Source organism: Amblyomma americanum, chromosome 8 (genome assembly GCF_052857255.1).
Source record: "Amblyomma americanum isolate KBUSLIRL-KWMA chromosome 8, ASM5285725v1, whole genome shotgun sequence".
In the NCBI taxonomy this organism is placed as follows: Eukaryota; Metazoa; Arthropoda; class Arachnida; order Ixodida; family Ixodidae; genus Amblyomma; species Amblyomma americanum.
The window spans coordinates 59,471,838-59,492,708 of NC_135504.1; positions in this window are offsets into that span (position 1 = coordinate 59,471,838).

Genomic DNA, 20,871 nt, shown 5'->3' on the forward strand with positions numbered 1-20,871 from the left:
CATGCTCCCGAAGCCTGTTTGAGTTTGATCGGCTGCCTGTTGGTTCGTCAAATTTTCCAGCCACATTCCAAAGAGTGATGGACTTGGAGACGCCGAGTTCAATCACAGCATGGCGTACATGGACGATATGATTGTAATTTCTCAAAGTATGGAGAACTTACTGCCGCACTTGCAGGCCATTTCGCTGAGGATGCAGAATGCTGCTTTGACTGTGAACCCCAGGAAAGTTCAGCTGGCTGGAAGCAAGATTGGTGCATCACAAATCATCAGCATAATCGTTTTCATCATCATCCTGATTACGACCCCTAGAGGACAAACTTCTCTCCCATATCTCTCTGATTAACCCTCTCCTGTGGCACCTGCGGCCACTCTATGCCCGCAAACTTCTTAATCTCATCCGTCGACCTAACCTTCTGACGCCCCTGCTACGCTCGCCTTCTCTTGGAATCCAATCTGTCACCCTTAAGGATCAGCGGTTATCTTGCCTTCGAAGTACATGCCATGCCCAAGCCCATTTCTTCCTCTTCATTTCGACTAGGATGTCATTAACCCGCGTTTCTTCCCTCAGCCACTCTGCCCGCTTCCAATTTCTTAACGTTACACCTATTATTTTTCTTTCCATGGCTCGCTGCATTGTCCTTAGCTTAAGCTAAGCTCTTTTCGTTAGCCTCCACGTTTCTGCCCCGTAGGTGAGTACCGGTAAGATACAGCTATTATATACTTTCTCTTGGGGTATGTTGGTTAAGTGCCATTTAGGATCTGAGAGAATCAGCCCTATGCGCTCCATCCCATTCTTATTCTTCTAGTCATTTCCCTCTCATGATCCGGATCAGCGGCAACTACCTGGCCTAAGTAGATATATTCCATTATACCACTTCCAGAACCTCTCTACAAATTAGGAGCTGCTCTTCCCTTGCTAGACTTTTGAACTTTACTTTCGTTTTCTGCATGTTAATTTTCAGACCCACCCTTCTGCTCTGCCGGTCTAACTCATTAATCATGCTTTGCAGTTCATCTCTTGAGTGACTCAGCAAGGCAATGTCGTCAGCGAATCGCAGATTATTTAGTATTCTCCATTAAGTCTTATCCCCTATCTGTTCCCAGTTCAGGCCTCGGAATACCTCTTGCAAAAAGGCGGTGAATAGCATTGGAGAGATCGTGTATGCTTGACTGACGCCCTTCCTTACTGGAATTTTATTGCTGACTTTATGGATGACTATGGAAGCTGTGCAGTTGCTGTATATATCTTCCGGCATATTGACATAAGGCTCTTTTATACCCTGATTTCGCAATGTCTTTATGATTGATAATGTTTCCACTGAGTCAAATGCTTTCACATAATCAATGAAAACTATATTTCGGTGTTGGTTATATTTAGCGGCGTTCTCTGTCACGTGATTGATAGAGTGCGCATGATGTATTGTCGAGTGTTCTTTACGAAAGCCTGCCTGATCACTTGTTTTATTATAGTCTAAGGTTGCCTTGACTCTATTAGCGATTACCTTAGTAAATACCTTGTAGGCAACGGACAGTAAACATATTGCTCAGTAATTTTTCAAGTCCTTGGTGTTTGCTTTCTTATCGGTTAAGATGATATTAGCGTTATTCCAAGATACCGGTACGCTCGAGGTCGTAAGGCACTGCGTACACAGGATGGCTAGTTCTTCTCACACAATCTCCTCTCCGTCCTTCAACAGATCTGCTGTTACCTGATCTTTACCAGCGGCTTTTCCCTTTGTGAACTATTGCTTAACTTCCTCTTCTGTTCCTGGCGGAATGTCCCATTGCTCTGTCCTATTCTTTCTCTGTCTCTCTGATCGCATTGGCTACTGCTTAGATTTCTGTAGAACTCTTCGGCTACAACTATCTTATCCATATTGCTAATGACACTGCGTTACTTGTCTCTTAGAGCCTACATCTGATTTTAGTCTATATCTAGTTTCCTCTTGATCGCTATTAGGCTACTATGATCTTCAGAGCATGCTCGATTCTTTCCATATTATACTTTTTCGGTTACCTTACGCTTATTGATTAGCTTTGATAGCCGTGCAAGTTCTGTTGTGTGTAGGCTTAGAGGCTTTCGTGCTTCTCGTGCTATGTGGGTTCTTAATGAGACTGTTGGCCTCCTGGGTGAGCTTGCTGATATCCTGTTCAACCATGCTACCGCAACTTCTAGTGCGCGCTCTGTAATGATAGCTGTGAGATTATCGTTCATTGCTTGAATATTTAGGTTTTTGCCCTCGCTTTAAGAAGAATATCTGTTCGGTAGCAATATCCTGAATTTATATGCTTTCCGTCTTACCACTAGCTATTTGATCGGTTCCTTTCTCGCTACTTCTTCCGTCTACTCTTGATGTCGAAGCTAATTAGGGATCTTACCATCTTTTGATCACTATATGAAACCTTCCTGGGGACCTTCACATCCTGCACCGTGTCGCATAGATCAAGGTGCTATGAAGCGAAAGGAAGAGAAGCTCCAGGACATCCTGCAGTACCCTCGGCCGACAAACTGAAGGCAAACTTAAGGCAAGGCTCTTGCGTGGTGACAAAAGCCCTTGCACATATATCTCAACATCTTTGTCTTCAGCAAGTCGGATACGTGTGGACCAATAAATGTGGATGATCTCAAAAGCTACCATGAATGCCCAAGCAATGAGGATAAGCAAGCGTGTGGACGTAGCTTTCGCTCACTTTTGTAGCGCTGTCAGAAAGCTAGAAATTCAGATGTTAATGCAGTCAGGCCTGTGTAATGACAGTTTCAAAATAAAAACCAATCTGTCATCTAGGATACCTGGCGTTCAAAACAAACTCAAAGCGATTGGTTTGTGATTGGTCTTCTCGCGTAATCTGCCGTAGACATTTGTGCAACCTGTTGATTTTATGTGGCCCTTCAAGTATTCGTCTGCCTCCTCTTCTAGGATCGCAGACGGACCCCGTAATGTCCGGACCCCGCAGAATATCTGTTACGGGTCCAATTGGACTTATTTTTGGAAATGTGGCGGAGAGTTTGAAGGATGCTTCACTTCCGCCACGGGTTGGCCCGGTATTGCGCTATCTTCGGGATCGGCCTTATCTTTAGCGCGTCTTTACTATCCTGTCTTTCTATACCATCTTTCAACTCTCCTACTATCTGCACGTGGTAGCGATTGTGGTTCGGCTTGAGCCCGTGAGCAGGCCTGTGCAATTTCCTTTTCTTTCTTCCTGGCAAAAACATAGAGAGACAGGATCACAGAGACAACATGAGTAGCCTTTTTTCTACTGCGTCTATGTGTACCATCAGCAGTCTTCATTGTTCAGTTCAGTCAGCAATACAAAAATTCCGGCCTCCCTTAGCCATTATCTGCAACAGAAATCTGTTTGGGGTCCAAAAATCTTGTAAAACTGGGTTTTAGCCTAGAACGAAGGACCATTTGCATGCTTACAGCGTAGGTTTATTAAGGCATGGCTGCTCATCACTGTCTTCGAGGTGAACTTGGACAAGTGTGGTCATCCAAGTGAGGTCTGCAGTCGGGATATGAAATTGATCCCTCAAAACTTTGGTTTTGGAAGTCACATAAACGTTGAGAAAGAAACGCGTGAGATCCTCTGCAACGCAGATGCAGTTTGCGTGTTTGGATTTGACACGAAAGAAGAGACAGCTCCTTTTCGTCGAAGCAGTGCTATCTCGCGAACTGACCGCAAGTTGAAATTCGAAGAGATGAGCGTTGTTCTCCGCGGCTCAAGAATTAAGGGCCAGGGAACTTTATGCTTGAATAAACACTCACGAATAGTGGCTAGCAGCTCTAGAAGTGGAAGCCAGGAGACGAAGCAGTATTCGGAATGCAGCCCAAGCTACCTAAGAGCCAGCACTGCAAGAGCAAAGAACAGTCATGATCGCGTTTATTCGCCTTGGTGGCTCAGTGTTTATGTCATACGGCTGCTATGCTTAAAATCGCACGTTCGAATGTTGTTTTCGATCGATATGACATTAATAATGAAACTCCTCGATTTTTCACTGCTTTCACACCCTTAATACCTTCCCTCATTGCGCTGTTCAGATGTTCACACTTAGTGAAACAGTTTCTTCTCTTTTCCTTTCCAGATAGCCAAAGTTAATTTAGCCGCCAAGTTTTCTCAGCACTTCACAAAGAGTTCTGTTGAAGAAGCGCTCAGTCTATGCTCCTTCTTACAAGTTGCTGGCATAGGAATCGAACTACGAGCGCAAAGCGACAGGCTTCAGACCTGCGTGGACAGCGCACTTTTTCTTTATTTGCAACAACATCACTTCTGGAATGGTAATAATTTACAGGTATAGGTAAGCTCCAGATTTCCGAAGCAAGTACAGGAAAGTCGGGTGGTACGGGAAGGTCCTTAATAGGAGTTCCATGCCCACTTCCTGGACCGGGGCGGAGCACAATGGGGAGCAGTGGGTGGAAGGAGCATAGAATTGTGCCGGCCACAAGCCGGGTACCGCGAGGAAAGGGCGACAAGGAGACATAACCTTCGTAGCAAATTCTTTTACTTGCGCACAAAATCGTCAAGGAGATTTGGGCCACGCAGATGTGAGAGGTGGTCGGATAGTTCCCTTAAATGTTTTCTTCTGTAAGGCGCTTTGTCTACGGCGAGATAGGGGCCGACTGAAGGGGACGAATAAGTTTTGGGTTGCGGCTTGGTCCATCCGCCAAGGCTTGTGTGGGTGTGCATGTCGGCGGGTCCGTTGTCTACGTACTGTGACGGAGAATTTGACCAGTGAATTCGGAAGGTTTTGCGCCGAAAATTCAGAGTTCAAAAAACACCGCAGACTGCCCATGCCTCCTCAGGAGTCTGTGGTAACATCGAGGTTACTTCAGCAGGATACAAGGAGTTGACGGAAGACGTTTAATGCGTCCCGAATGACCAACAGCTCCGCCTGTGTCTGTGGCCAGGTGGGGAAGCATATGTATGAACCTGCTGCTTCTTCTCTCAGACGCCAGGAGCAGCAACAGCCATAGACACAGGATATGCGTTAACACTAGCGTCAGCATAGGCCTCGCTGGTCTCCACATAGAGTGTTCACTCGCAGATTAGGCGTCACTCAGACTCACTCAGGTGGCCTACGGGTGGCTGTGCATGCGGGTCATTGGATTATCTGTAACTTGCGGATAAAGACGCGGTGGTCGAGGCAGAGGTGAATCGAGAGACGACATAGGGCAGTCGCCCATGTACCTTGCGAGAGCTATGGCTTCATGGATAGTATGGCGCTTTGTGCATCTTGCTTGATGCTGCTAGGGACTCAGTTCGTGTAATGTATTGAATTGCCCCTTTGTCTGGAACACTTTAATGGGGGCAATTCGTGGGAGGCCAGCAATAACATGCACTCCGGCTCGACTGAGTGATTCCAGGCGATCCCACTCGGCGCGTCTCATGTGAAAGGAACTGGACTTGGTATATCAATCTTTCGTGCTATATATGAATATCAAACTTATATCAATCTTTCCTGGAGACAGGCGGAGGAGGAAAAAGACGGTAGATGAAGCACCGTCTGGCTTTTGAGAAATTCGGCAGATGAGGAATAGCGTGTGGTACCCCTTCAGGCGTGCTGTGAAAACCTTCGGACAGCTTGTCAGATCAAGTGTAGGGCGCTCTGTTCGAGGTACAACTCAACCTGGGCGCTGTGATGTCGGCCCACTTTAAGGCTTCGAGGTGGAGGTGGCCGTGAGAGGCTGGTGTCTAGACTTCGTCGTACCCGTTGCGATCTTGTCCGAATAAAGAGAAACGGATCTGGCGAAGTTTATCGCGTGAGCTCGCATAGCCGTCTGCAGTGTGCAGTAATCTGGTGCGCTGCAACACCCGGTCTGTCTTAAGCACAAGTTGTTTGGCCCCAAACGGAAACGGTATAGAATGAGCGGGTACGTAGAGGGTTGGTGAGAAGCCCTTAGTCGAGAGGATGTGCTAGTCGGGCAGTTACGCCACCAATGAAGCTACCAAGGGGGTGAGGGTGAGACTCCTCTACATCCGTGAGAGATTGTGAACTGCGATGGGGCCGTAAACGACCACGTACAAGGCCCGGTGGCTTGCGGACTTCTGGTCAATCCTGTAACTGCGATTTCTTCTTTTCCCTTCCCCTTCCTTCACCCGTGGTATTCACTCCCCTAACATGTGCATCTGATGTCCGCCTATAGTAGAGCAGTTGGTGCTCCATTTCTTTCCTCACAGCCTCTTCCTCAGTTCGGACGGAGTGCAAGTCGTCGAGACAGTGGCCTACTCACGACCGCAATTCACCGCCCCAGAAATTTAGTGCGACGCACCGAGCAGGCACGGATGAGTGAGGTAATACAATGACCGCCACCATAAAATATTTCAGGCTTCTATCTTCTTTGGATAAAAAAAACACCAACATATTTTTAACTGTAATCTGCAACCACTTTTTCTGGCAATGGAGTAAGCTACGCAGTCGAAACACGCCTTCTTTCTCCACGCAGCGGATTACAGTGCGCGCTTGCAGTTAATTTTTTCTCCTGAACAATAGTGTATTGCCAACATTAGTTATTTAAGTCATGTTTCTCAAACAACTGCCAAGTTTCAGCTTTAGAAAGCCAAGGAAGAAACAGCTTTATACATTAAAACAGATTTGCTAGGCACCCGTATTGCAGGAAGTTTTCGTAGATGGCACCAGCTACACCTGCAGCGATTGAAGCTACCATGAATAGAGCAAGGCGCAAGGCGGCCATGCGCACCGTCGTGCGGCCGAACTATTTGGCGGAATGGCCCATATACTGACGGTCCGTCCTTCTGGCATTACGTTATTATTATTATTATTATATATCATTTAGAAATACTGCCAACCCTTAGTTGAGAGTCAGTCCAGGGAGAGATGTAACACATAACGTTCAAACAAGAATAAAGAGCCAGATGCAAAAAGAAATGTGCACATGCACTACGGTGTCCTACGGATACAACAAATGATACTATATACGGACTATAAGACACGTATTCAAATGTTCAGCCATCTGCCGCAAGCACACGAAAGGAAAAAAACAAACAAAAAAAAACCCTTTTGAATAACCACATGGTACAGATTTTACTCAGCGACCTTCATTGCATTTGCAAACAATGCGGTATCAGGAAAAGCTCAAAAAGCTGTTATCCTTTATAGTTGGTGGGATAACGTTCGATGGCGTGGTTATTCTGATATTAGCATTGTGTTCGAATCCTAGGGCCACACATAGGCATGTCACCGTATTAACAGCACGCCAAATAAATGTTCTGGCCGCCGCGGTGGCTGAGTGCTAATGGCACTCGGCTGCTGGCCCGAAAGACGCGGGTTCGATCCCGGCCGCGGCGGTCGAATTTCGATGGAGGCGAAATTCTAGAGGCCCGTGTACTGTGCGATGTCAGTGCACGTGAAAGAACCCCAGGTGGTCGAAATTTCCGGAGCCCTTCACTACGGCGTCCCTCATAGCCTGAGTCGCTTTAGGACGTTAAACCCTCATAAACCAAACCAAATAAATGTTCTGGAGCTAGAAAAGCATAAAAATATACGAAATATTATATGCTTTTGAGCACGAGGCTGCAGGTTTCGCTTGCGACTGCACTGGCCATCTTTCGGTGGTGAGAAATGCGTAGGTTATCTCAAAGCACGGAAGACGTAAACAACATTCTCATGACTCGAATTGCGCTTGCAGCTCTGCGTTGACGGCATTGCGCTTGGCATAAGCCTAACATTTATTTCCGCGGCTTTGACGTCAGCTGCTTTTCAGATCGGAAACTATCAAGAACAAAAATAAATAAATAAAAAGCTGTCATCACACGCTCAAATTTTCGAACTTTCGCCTTTCCTCGGCGATTGAAGACGGAAAGGGTACGTCCAAATCGAGCATAATTTATAGAGTTATCCGGAAACACGGTGGCCACTTTAACGAGTACTTTTCAGAATTGATGCCTATGCCGAGATTACAACGATTATTTAATACTTATATTCTTTTTCGTTTTTATATTTACTTCAAGCTCCTACGCCTGTGACGTCATCGGAACCGGTCAGTGGATAAGAATGGAGTAGACTCAAACGAAAAGAAGCGTTGTACCACGTTATACCGGCTGTGGGCTCACCTTCCTTTCGGGCGCTTGAAAACGCTGGCAAAAGCCGGCTTTAAGGACGAACAAACACCTTGAATTAACCAACGAACCACCCCGAAGAGACGCCATGTGCATTTATACTTTGCTATGAAATTGTGTGGTACCGTTATATTTGTGACTCTCAAGTAAAGTTTCTGTCGCAAGAATGCACTGTTGTTGTTTCGTCTCTCTTCCTGTGCATTCGTGTTCTGGGCTTCGCCGAAGGCGCACAAATAAACTGCGCGGCGTAGGATCTTCCGGCACAGGCTTGCTTAATTTTTCCTGCCGCTTGTTTCGCGGTTCACCTTCGAAGCACACTCGTTCTCTCAGAGCTAGCTTTTTATGTTTATTAAGATGGCCTCGGTTAAAACTACTCCGATGCCGGAGCCAAACACCGCCGGTGAAGCGCTTCACTTGTGCCGGGCCTCGCGAGGGGGAACAAAAGGTGCCAGCACGGCACGGCATTCCCCTTCCCTTCGAACACAGGCGGCCCACTTCGACGCGCATGCGCAGTGGAACGGGGGCTGCCCTTTGCTTTTCATCTTTGCGCTGAATTCCTGAGGGCGATCTGCGGCAGTGCCAAGTGTGCGACGGGCGCCGGGTAGCGGAGACGAATACAGAGCTAGGCAGGCTGGCTCGTTTGGGGCCCGCGCACCTGGGCTCGGCGTAGGCTCGGTTCCCGGAGGAACGAAGCCAGCGCGGGAGACCAGCGGCTGACAGCCATTCGTTAACCGTGAACTTTATCTAGCATCTTCGCGTGGTCTTGAGCAGAGTGCTCCGAATACGTTGCACAGCCGCTGGGGCGCAAGCTTCTCTGTGTATGCCGTAGGAAGCAGCGACAACCCTGTCAGACAGTTTATTGCCTCGAGAAACGCGCGAAAATGGCCAACTTGTGGAAGACACTTGCGGCTAGGAGACTTCGTTATAAAACCACTCAGAGATTGCCCGAATTATTTTTGATTGCATTTGGTTTTGTTATTTACTTGGCGAAATGTGTTATGGACGCTGCGGAAGAAGACGTGGACGGTGGGATTTGTTTGGTGCAGGCCACGGGGGAAGAAGGTTTCTTGCTCCGTGGCGCAGGCTAATCGATGTAGGCTGAGTGTGACATTGAGACACTTTATTCGCTGTAAAGCCAGGGAAAGTCGAGTTCTATTTATAAATTTGTGGCTTCAATGGCCGCTTTCTTTAGAAAAACCCAGCGTCCCACCCAGAAACTGTTTTCGCACGTGTAGTTCTCACAGTGCAACCACCATAGAGGGAAACTGTACTGCGCACACAAAGGTAGTATTTTTGCTTTCCATCTTATAATATAATATAATATAATATAATATAATATAATATAATATAATATAATATAATATAATATAATATAATGTAATATAATATAATATAATATAATAAGAGACGGGGACAGTACAGTCACACCCCAAAGTTTCGCGTACAGAAGTGGTGTAGTGAGTTACAATTCACGGCAGACCGAAGGGCTATAGTTATAGCCCCCCAGTGTGCTATTAAGCCGGCGTGCGCCTCTAATCGTTTAGAATGTGGCCTCGACTTTGTCGCGACCCAAGCTGCTGACGGCAAAACTTCTGTGCCGCGCAGTGGAACGATTGCGAAGAATCTGAGCGCTACAAGTTGGTTTTCTACAGAGCAGGATACGCAAGTAAAATTTGTACCCATGTGCTGTTAAACTTAACAGCAACCCAGTAGTCCAGATTCCCAGGAAGAAAACTCGCATTGCAGGCGGCTACACTATAACCATGTTTTTAACGTCTGGCACCTGTCCAACTGCATGCGGCTGGACCAATGAGGTGACCAATCAGCGTGACGCCCGTTGAACCGGTTCAGGAATGCCTCATTGTTGCTACTTCTCTGTGCCTGATGTTCTTGCTGGGAGCTTTTCAACATGGTGTCGCTTTTGCTTTTTGGCACGGTCTGGTGGCCTAACCGAGGATTATTTTCGTCGCCGCAATTGCCCGGGCCAGCACCGCGGCCAAACAAAGCGAGCAGGCAGGCCCGGAAAAATTCTTTCAACCGCTTAGTAACACGACTGACTGCCGGCTCTCGTTGCGTGCCTGGGCTACCACTCGAGGCTGGGGTGAAGTGGTATGTCTTGCATGTACAGCTCTGCAGTGCCTGCGAACAACAAATCATACACAATAAAGCAGATGTATACAAGAATTCATGTAACGTGGTTTAGCAAAAGACAACCTGCAAAAAAAAAAGAAACAGCTCGAGCCTCAGGGATCAGGAGCAACTCCTCGAGATAGCACGAACAGCAACTATAGATTATGAAGTTCTGTACTAGGGACACCGACCACATTAATGCATCTCTCAAACTGTCAGCTAAATAGTTTCACCATCACCAAGACCGACGTTTATTAACATTATCATCCTTACTACAACCACTGCAGACCAAAGGCCTCTCCCATGGCTCCCCAGTTAACCCGGTCTCGTACCAGCTGAAGCCACCTGATGCCCGCAATTCTCCTGATCACATCCACCAACCTAACTTTCTGCCGCCCCCTGCTACACTTATCATCTCTTGGTATCCGGTACGTTACCCTTAATGACAATCGGTTATCTTGCAATAAGATTATTCGGGCTAGTTGGTTCATTCTCAATGATAAGGGTAAACTGCGCGAAAGGGTTAAGACAAGAGAAAGGAACACTCGCGACACTTACTAGCGCAGTAAGTGTTAGTAAGTGTCGTGTGTGTTCCTTTTTCTTGTCTTAACCTTTTCGCGAAGTATACCCATCATTCGGTTATCTTGCTTGCGCATTATATGCCCTGCCCGAGCCCATCTGTTCCTCTTGATTTCGAATAGGATGTCATTAACCCGCGCTTTTTCTCTATCACTTTCCTTAACGTAACCTTCCGCATAGTCCTCAATTTAAGTTAACCCCTTTCGCTAACCTCCAGGTTTCGCCTCCATTGGTGTGCACCGGCAAGGTACAGCTGTTCTATACTTTTCTCTTGAGGGATGCTGGTAAACTATACCATTCATGGCCTTAGAGTATCTGACAATTGTGCTTCGCCCCAATCTTATTCTGCTGGTTATTTCAAGTTGAAGTTCATTAGGATTGCTAGAAATTCGTACGAAACGTGCAACACACGTGAACCCCATCTGCACAGCGATTCCCTCGCACATAAAAGTTTATTTTTATATAATATTGCCGCACTTAGTTTAGCCATCACGCTACCGGCTCCCCCGTGCGGTCTGTCTTCGACCTTTGTCGCGCGCCGGACTTCGTCCTCTTCTGCTCGGTGCTAGGCCCTGCCGGCTACGCTCTGCGCAGTGTGCTCGCCAGGTACTGTTCTGCCAGGGATTGAACGTCCTACCGGCGTCCGTGACATTTTTGGTGGAGGTGCTGGGTTCGATCTATGTACGAAGAGGTCCCAGGAACCTCCAGCGCTCAGCCACACCCCCTGGACACGACACCTGTCCACAAGTCAAGCCGCCTCTTGAAAGGCTTAGCTCCCGAGTACAATCCCCTCGCCGCGCCATCCCGCAAGATGACCTCTACGGTGGCCAGCCAGACCTTCCAGCAAACTGTGAGTTCGCCAACGCTGCTTCTTCATTCGCCTCGTACGCCCGCGCCGTTTCATGGTGACAAGTTTGAAGATGTGGAGGACTGGTTGAACGGGTATGACAGGGTCTCTGAATTTAATCTGTGGGACGAGGACCGCAAGCTTCGGAACGTCTACTTTGCCCTCCAGGACGCCGCCAAGACGTGGTTCGAAAACCACGAGTCCGCCATCCACACCTGGCAAGACTTCCGGCGCCAGTTGCTGGATACGTTCAGCAGCAACGAGCGGAGGGAGCGTGCTGAATTGGCCCTGCAATCGAGAGCGCAGCAGCCAAACGAGAGCGTGGCGATGTTCGTGGAGGACATGACCCGGCTTTTCAACCGCGCTGATCCTTCGATGTCGGAAGCCAAGAAGGTGCGCCATTTGATGCGGGGCGTCAAGGAGCAATTGTTCGCTGGGCTCGTGCGCGATCCTCCGGCTACAGTCGCCGATTTTGCAAAGGAGGCGGCAGGCATGGAGCGCGCCCTGCAGCAGCGGTTTGCGCACTACGGCCGTTCCTCAAACATCACTGCTGCGGAGTGCCACATGCCGAGGCCCGGGGATGAGAACACCTCCCTCCGAGAGCTCATCAGAAGCATCGTTCGCGAAGAGCTGCAGAAGCTTCGCTCTGTGGAGCAGCCTCCTAGTGTCACCGCCATCTCGGAGGCTGTCCGTGACGAGATACGCCGCACGGTGCAGCCCACTCCACCGCCGCCACCGCCAGCGCCCTATGTGATGACATACAGCGAGACATTGCGAAGTCCTGCGCCACCACCGCCGGCGTTCTACTCTCCTGCCCCTACCGCGCCGTCCCACCGATTCCCGCATACGACAGCGCTGCCAGACGACCGCCCACCCGTCACGAAGGCAAACATGTGGCGAACGCCGAACAACAGGCCCCTGTGCTTCCATTGCGGCGAAGCAGGCCACATCCGTCGTCACTGCCCGTAGCGCCGGATTGGCCTGCGCGGCTTTTCGCCCGACGCACCCCTGCCGCGCTATGGTGAACGACCCCGCGAGATCGATCAGTACCTAGCGGCCAACGTCCCACCTGTACCCACTGCCCAACGTCCGTCCAGGTCACCGTCGCCTCGACGGTTTTCTTCACCAGTTCGCCAGTCCTACGTCCGGCAGTCCTCCAGCCCGCGCCGGGAAAACTGAGGACGGCGACCCCCGGAGGTAGGGCCGCCGTCACCGGACATAATGACGAACATCCTCCGCTCACCGACGTTAGCATGCGACCCGACCTCCGACCCCACGCCGCGACGACCTCTCGACGCCCAGAGACGCCTTCTTCGCTTGACGCCTCAATTGGACAATCTGAACGACCCTTAAGTCCGACGACTTTTCGACGAACGGAGACGCCTCCGCTTGACGCCCCAACCCGACCGCGAGAACGATCCCCTAGTCCGAACTCCCTCACACAGCGTTTTTCTGACGGGGACCAAGCTTCGGCTGAAATCTTGGTCATCGTTGATGGCCGCCGCGTGACTGCTCTCGTAGATACCGGCGCCGATTTCTCCGTCATGAGTCGTGGTCTGACGCTTGTCCTGCGGAAAGTACTGACACCTTGGCCTGGAACACACATCCGGACAGCTGGAGGCCATCTGGTGACACCGCTTGGCGTCTGCACCGCTAGAATGGAGATTCGTGGTGTCACCTTCACTGCCTGCTTCGCTGTGTTGGCTCATTGCTCGAAGGACCTCATCCTCAGGTTAGATTTTCTTCGGGAACACGGTGCGATAATCAACCTCCGCGAACTTGTCGTGACGTTCTCACCTCATTGTGCCATAGCCGACAGCAGCGAGCCCGACAGGCCTGTTTTTCGCGTGTTTGATTACAATGTCACGCTACCACCACGCTCCAGTTTGTTTATTACGGTGGAATGCTCCAACCCACGCACTCCTCACGGGGTTGCGGAAGGTAACCTGTCGTTACTGCTGAGTCAACAAGTCTGCGTTGCGCGGGGTGTTACTTCCCTCCGCGGACTGCGAACGCAGCTTTTTGTTACGAACTTTAGCGCCGAATACCGCCACTTGCCGCAAGCAACCGCCATAGCCTATTTCGATGAAATTAGTGACTCAGTCTCCCACTGCGCCTGCTCCCTCAACGATACCCATGCATCGACGTCTGACGCCCCCGTTATGACTGACGTAAACCCCGACCTAACCGCCGATCAGAAACACCGCCTCCATATGATCCTCGACTCTTTTCGTGACTGCTTTGCGACCACTTCTAAAGTTCGACAAACATCGGTCGCTAAACACCGCATTGTAGTAAATGAAGGCGAGAGGCCTATACAACACCACCCCTATCGAGTGTCTGCGAAAGAACGGGAGGTGATTCGGAGGCAGGTTGAGGAAATGCTCCGCGACGAGGTTATCCAGCCGTCAACAAGCCCGTGGGCTTCGCCCGTTGTGCTGGTCGCCAAGAAGGATGGCACTCTCCGATTCTGCGTCGACTATCGTCGCCTCAACAAGATTACTAAAAAGGACGTTTATCCGTTGCCCCGAATTGATGACTCGTTCGATCGCCTGCGTCATGCCCGATACTTTTCCTCTCTTGATCTACGCAGTGGGTACTCGCAGATCGAAGTCGATGAACGTGACCGTGAAAAGACCGCGTTCATAACGCCTGACGGTTTGTACGAGTTCAAGGTGCTCCCCTTTTGTCTGTGTACCGCTCCTGCCACCTTTCAAAGAATGATGGACACTATCCTGGTTGGCCTCAAATGGCAGTCGTGTCTCGTCTATCTTGGTGATGTGGTTATTTTCGCTGCGACCTACGAAGAACATCTAAAACGCTTGAGTGCAGTATTGACGGCCATCCGATCAGCCGGTCTATCTCTAAAACCCGAAAGATGCCACTTCGCGTACCAACGGCTTAAGTTTTTGGGCCATGTTGTGACACCTGAGGGTGTCAGCCCCGACCCCGACAAGACGGCTGCTGTAGCTGCGTTCCCGACTCCCACTGATAAGCGAGCTGTGCGCCGGTTTCTTGGCCTCTGCGCATATTACCGACGCTTCGTGCAAGACTTCTCCAGGCTGGCTGAGCCTCTCACACGGTTGACAAAAGACGATCAGCCTTTCGTCTGGGCACAGGAACAGCAGGACGCCTTCGAAAAGCTCCGCAAACGCCTACAAACAACGCCCATTCTTGCCCATTTTGACGAGGAGGCGGATACAGAACTTCACACCGATGCCAGCAACATTGGCCTCGGTGCAGTCCTCGTCCAGTGGCAAGATGGTGTTGAGCGTGTGATTGCTTACGGCAGCCGCACGCTGTCTCGGTCCGAGGCCAATTACTCAACCACTGAAAAGGAGTGCCTAGCTGTTGTGTGGGCGATAACGAAGTTCCGGCCCTACTTGTATGGTCGCCCGTTTCGGGTCGTGAGTGACCACCACTCACTGTGCTGGCTAGCGAATCTTAAAGAGCCCTCGGGCTGGCTAGCTTGTTGGAGCCTTCGCTTGCAAGAATTTGATGTAACAGTTGTCTACAAGTCGGGCAACAAACACAGCGATGCAGACTGCTTGTCCCGTGCTCCTATCCCGTCCAGCTCTGATGACCTCGAAGATGACCCCCTCTTTATTGGTGCTCTGACCACGTCCGACCTCGCTCAACACCAGAGGGACGACACGGAATTGCGGCCACTCATCGATTATCTTGAGGGTACCGCCTCGTTACCGCCTCGTCTATTTGCGCGTGGCTTGTCGTCGTTTTGCTTGCGAGATGGCGTCCTCTACAAACGAAATTACGCCCCGACGGACTCTGGTTACCTGCTCGTGGTTCCAACGGCGCTCCGCACTGACGTTTTGCAGGCATGCCACGACGAGCTTCCTTCCGGCCACCTCGGGTTTTCTCGAACGATGGCACGAGTTCGTCACCGTTATTACTGGCCCAGGCTTTCTGCGACTGTCATGCGTTATGTACGTACTTGCCGCGAGTGTCAACGTCGGAAGAAACCACCTTTCAAGCCGACTGGCTTGCTCCAACCCATTGCTCCGCCGAGAATTCCTTTCCACCAAGTCGGCATGGACTTACTGGGCCCATTTCGCACGTCATCATTGGGTAACCGGTATATTGTGATTGCCACCGACTACCTCACCCGGTATTGTGAGACGAAAGCCCTTCCCCGCGCCACTGCTGCTGAAATTGCTGACTTTTTCATCATCAGCATAGTCCTCCGCCATGGCGCCCCTTATGTTGTTTTAACTGACCGAGGCACAGCGTTCACGTCCACGCTTACTCAGGAAGTTATGCGGCTCAGTGGCACAAGTCATCGTAAGACCTCAGCTTACCATCCTCAAACCAACGGCCTAACCGAGCGCCTCAATAAGACTATCGCTGATATGATTTCTATGTACGTCGACGACGACCATAAGAACTCGGACGAAATCCTTCCGTACGTCACGTTTGCCTACAATACTGCCCTTCAAGAGACGACGGGGTTCACGCCATTTCGTTTGGTACACGGTCGTGAAGTCGTGACTATGTTGGACACGATGTTGTTGCCCGATATTGCCCGCCCATCCGTTGCCGACGCTGATGCATTCGTTCGCCAAGCAGAGGCTGCCCGCCGGCTGGCTCGGCAACGATCCTGCGTGCGGCAAGAAGTCGATGCTCACCGCTATAACCTCCGTCACCGCGAAGTCATTTTCCAGCCTGGTGATCAAGTGTGGGTTTGGAGCCCCATCCGTCTGCGCGGTCGCTCCGAGAAGCTTTTGCGCCGTTACTTCGGCCCCTACGAGGTACTCCGCCAACTCAGCGACGTTACGTATGAAGTGCGCCCGCAAGGGAGTGTTCGTTCTTCCAGACGCCCGCCGACATCCGAAATTGTGCACGTCGCAAGACTCAAGCCATACCATGCCCGCTGGGACAACTCTCACCACGTTCGGTGCCTGGGATTCTGTTAACACCAACACGTGGCTCCCCCTCACTGTCAGGCATCGAGTCGATGCCTTTCCAGAGGGGAGGGGCAATGCCGCACTTAGTTTAGCCATCACGCTACCCGCTCCCCCGTGCGGTCTGTCTTCGACCTTTGTCGCGCGCCGGACTTCGTCCTCTTCTGCTCGGTGCTAGGCCCTGCCGGCTACGCTCTGCGCAGTGTGCTCGCCAGGTACTGTTCTGCCACGGATTGAACGTCCTACCGGCGTCCGTGACAATATTATAGTGCGAAGCCACTATAATACCTTAGCGTAGATATGGGCCCTGTACCAAAACACATCGTGCCCTTTCGTAAAGGCAATGGCAATATAAAATTTATAGGGAGATTAGAAACTGTGCTGCACCTTGTGCCTAACACATGCTTCCTAAAAATGATTTTTAATTCAGGAAAGAAAATGACACAGTGACCGTCTCACATATCTCGGTGGGCACCCGAACCCTGCCGTAAGGGAAGGAACAAGGGAGGAAGTGAGAGAAGAAAGAAGGAAAGAAAGGAAGACAAAGAGAAGAAAAGAAAGAAAGAGGGGCTGTAGTGGAGGGCCATAGTGGAGGGCTCCGAATAATTTCGACCACCTCGGGATCTTTAAAGTGCACTGACATCGCACAGACTTTTGCATTTCGTCTCCATCGAAACGTGGCCGCCGCGGCCGGGTTTGAACCCGGGAACTGCGGCTCATTTGTCGAACGCTCTGACCACAGAGCCACCGCGGCCGGTATGTGTGAGTCTGTCAAGAAAAATAGAAGGCACATGTTAGGCGAATTGGGGAAAAAATTTGTTATTCCATGCAACATGTAGATTTGGGCGTTGCATGGTGTACTCGTGTTTGTTTTACTAAATAATTACTTCCCGCCGTTGTGGGTCAATAGTTAGAGCGCTCGGATACTGATTAGGTGTACCCGAGTTCGAACACGACCGCGGCAGCCGGGTTTCGATGGAGGCGAAACGCAAAGGCGCCCGTGTTCTGTGCGATGTCAGTGCAGGTTAAAGATCTCCATGTGGTCAAAACTATTACGGAGCCCTCCACTACGGCACCTCTTTCTTCTTTCACTCCATCGTTTATACCTTCCCTCAAAGCGCGGTTCAGGTGTCCACCGATATGTTAGACAGATCCTTAGCTGTTTCATTTCCCCCAAAACCAATTTTAAATTTCAATTTTCAATGAATTACTGCTAATCTTCGACCCTTTTTACCCAGATATTCTATAGTTCTCGGTGCCTTCTTTTCTCGTGCTTTTATTCATGTTTGCGCGGAGTTTCTTAAACAATTAACAGATTCCAGCCAACCCCTATGCGTACCCATGCTGATCGATTTTCTACCAATGTAAATCCCAACGTCAATAAACGAATGATTTATTTCTTCGGATTATTTCTTATCAAGACAAAGTAAATAATGCACGTGGAGCTATGCGAAAATTCTCATTTCATTCGCAAAGCGAGTTAGATGAAATGACTTTTGCTTTTGAGTGGTTATATAATATTACATAAAGGGAAGTTTATTGACACACCAAAACCAAACCTACACAATCAAAACCCGCCTGTACATGACCAAAACGAGTGTAACAATCTAACCACCTAACATCAGGTGATCACAAAAAGGTTCACAATACATATTTAACGTTAATAAGTTCTGCTAAAACTTAAGATTAATGCAGTGGCACTAGTACAGATTAGAAGACACCGCACAGGTAGCGCACCATCTTTTCTTCATTTTCTTAGCGTAAGCGCAATATGCGCCGTGAACTGATCACTTAGATCTCGGGCATTTCTCGTCTTCTTTTCTAAGTTTTTCGTTATGCAGCTAGTACTATACCAGGTAAGCACTTTGTCATGTCATTGATCCGGGATCATGTGATCACGGTGTGACCAATGAAGATGGCGTATTAACGTTCCCATTTGCAGGGTAATGAAAAGTTCCCTGAACGCTGGCCTATTGAGGAAGTTGGATTCCAGCGATTCCTCGCAATGCCAGAGTATGAATTAACCGTTTGTTTTTTACTATGCTTTCACTTAGCAAATTCCTTCCGCATTCTCAAATGCTTACTGAACGCCTTCGCCAGGGCTAACGTTCCCGTTCAAGCGGCAAGCATTGTTCACAGCGAACTCGGTGCGAGAAAGGTGCGGATATTGCATGCGTGTGAGCTCGTGGGAGCTCTCTGTATGTGGGTGCAGCGCTGTTATTCTACACGCATCCTGACTTGCAGCCGTTTCCCCCGACAAAACGTTGCTGTGTGATTATGTTTCGACATATGTCGCACGAAGTGCTCAAGGAAAAAGCGTGTCCGTCTGGTGAGCCTTTAATGTCTCAACAGCAAAAAACAGGGACGACACAAAGTTATGGACTGGGTGGAGAAGCACGAATTGTACAAAACAGTAACCATGTTGTAGGTTGTCATTTCGTGCCGTTCGGCCTTGTAAAAAGTGATTCTGCCAGGCAGAATCAGTTTGCACATAATCTTCAGCGCTTCTTTAAATTTTGTGTTGCTTTTTAGTGGTTGCATTGGACAATATTGTTACCGCCGGCGGAGGTACGCACACTGCCTACAAAACGAAAACCTCCGACCTTTACTGCTATAAAGCCACGACTTCTGTTACCTATTTCTGTACCTAGGAGTGTACTGTCTATATAGCAAAGAAGTGAATGATTGCGCAAATTCGACTATACATCGCGCGTGTATAAGTACCGGTAGGTTAGGTTTTCATTGAATATATCTGGGAACACTGAGCAGGTCGTATGTGTGTTTTGAAAGAAATTCCAATACTTTTTGTGTTGGTGCATCTTTTCAGCAACTTGTGGTAGCTAATGGCAGTCAGTGCCGACATTAGTTCAATTATTTAAAATGGGATGCGTGCTGACTTTTTGAGGAACAAATCGGCGTGGCATATTTTAGGAAGTCAAAACGGGCGAGTCGACAAACGTAGGAAACCACGACGCCGACTCGTACCAGCGAACCCGTCTCGGTGTCTCAGTGGTTAGGGCGCTCGACTACTGATCCGGAGTTCCCGGGTTCGAACCCGACCGCAGCGGTTGCTTTTTTGTGGAAGAACAACGCTAAGGCGCCCGTGTGCTGTGCGTTGTCAGTGCACGTTAAAGATCCCCAGGTGGTCGAAATTATTCCGGAGCCCTCCACTACGGCACTTCTTTCTTCTTTCATTCTCTCCTTTTTTCCTTCCTTTACGGCGCGGTTCAGGCGTCCAACGATATATGAGACAGACACTGCGCCATTTCCTTTCCCCCAAAACCAATTATTATTATTATTATTATTATTATTATTATTATTATTATTATTATTATTATTATTATTATTATTATTATTATTATTATATTACCTTGCTGCGACGATGATGGCGGTGTCCTTTTCTCCTACGGACGGCAAGGAATGCTTCAAACTTCCACATCACCGACGGCCGGTTACTGCGTGCGGACACGTGCGACCGCGCCCCATCGGCATGGAAGGCGATGCGGCTTTTCGGACCCGTTGACTTGCTACCATATCCAGAACCATTGTTTCTAAACACCACAGCCATGAGCTGAAGTATCCATCCCGACGGCGTCGCTGAGTAAACAATGGTAGCCCGCGACAGTTTGGCGACAACTCCCCATTCTTTCTACCGGGGTGGATGACCTGCCTTTGACCTGAGCGTGGAATTCACGCTGCCTTCTTCCTCTAGCCCAGAGTAGCGAGCGGCGAGGATGGATGTAGTTACTTTTGAAATGGCTGCGACCTAAAGATGCGACCACTGAGTAGCAGGTACGATTCGAATAGTCAGATCCCCTCTGCCAATAATCAGGACATTATGAATATGTTGTGCACTACTGAACGGCTTGTCCTGGTGTGCTTCTCTGTGTAGGATAAACTGCTTGTGCGCCTTCTTGAAATCTTCCTGATGTTTCTAGTTCAATAGCAGGCACTTATTCAAGAACATGCGCGTTTCATCCTAACAGCCCAGCTCCACAACGTGCACTGAGCCACTGCGGCGGCTAGGAGGAGGGCGTAGGTAGCAGGCGATATTTTGCTATCGTATGAGCTCTATGCTCCTTGCTCTCACAGAGATTGTTTTCATCGCACTTACAGCTCACCGCAATTGCTACCGCGTGAATCTGGCACTAAGCAACATAGCGTCAAGGTTCGTTGGTTGTTTTACTGCTTGCGATTAAAAATGCCTGTTGCTGACATGGCCTATAAAAACGAGGTTTGAAACTTGCTGAGAACAGGTGGTGCATTTCGACGAAGACCGTCTCTGTGAACCCATAGGTGAAGCACTTTCAATGTGCTGTCGTC